Below are 768 nucleotides of genomic sequence, written 5' to 3'. Positions count from 1 at the left end.
TCTCTCCTTGAGATGAAGCTGGCTGGCACTCTGTCCCCCTGCTATGACAATGGCCCTCCAACGTTGGTCATAAATCCTTGTCTTAACACACTCTGGTTCCCTTAGCTTCCGCTCTTCTGTCATGGATATTTCTGGTGTGCTGGACCTCCCTTACCCAGGCATGGCCCTGGAAGATGAGAGAGTGACACTACAGGCTGTGCTCAGAATGTCCCAGGCCCAGCTGGTATACTTTGGCCTCTCTCCCTTTCTTCCCAGGAGCCACCTGCCTGTGTCCTATGAACACCTTATGCACTCTATGCCATCCATTCTCTGTACGCGCTGGACTGCTGTCCACCCAAAGGAACCAACAGCCGCCTTTACCAGGGCCATGTGCTTCCCAAACACCCAGTTCTCTGCCTTGTGAGTGAGGGCTCCAATCCGTCAGCACAGTAAATACACCTTTCTTATTGTTCAATGTGTAAAGCATCAAATGAAACTTTGCCTCTATGTTAGACAAGACTATGTCAGTGGAACAACTGGGTCTGGGGGAGGCTGTCCTGAGGCTTGGTGTCTGCCATGGTGCTTTCTTTGGTGAAGAAGAGAGAGGAGTGCCAGGGAAATCACTTCGTCCCAGAACATGGACAAACTGATTTCTGAGATGTCTGGATGGGATTCAGTGTTACGACTCACCTCACATATGGGGCAACACAGACGGCGCTGAAGCCCGCTGCCAAGGATCTGCGATTCGCCACTTGGTGTAACAAGGCACTGCTGCTATTTCTCACTGTA

This window comes from Ailuropoda melanoleuca, chromosome 13 (assembly GCF_002007445.2).
Source record: "Ailuropoda melanoleuca isolate Jingjing chromosome 13, ASM200744v2, whole genome shotgun sequence".
In the NCBI taxonomy this organism is placed as follows: Eukaryota; Metazoa; Chordata; class Mammalia; order Carnivora; family Ursidae; genus Ailuropoda; species Ailuropoda melanoleuca.
Note: the sequence above shows the minus strand (reverse complement) of the source record.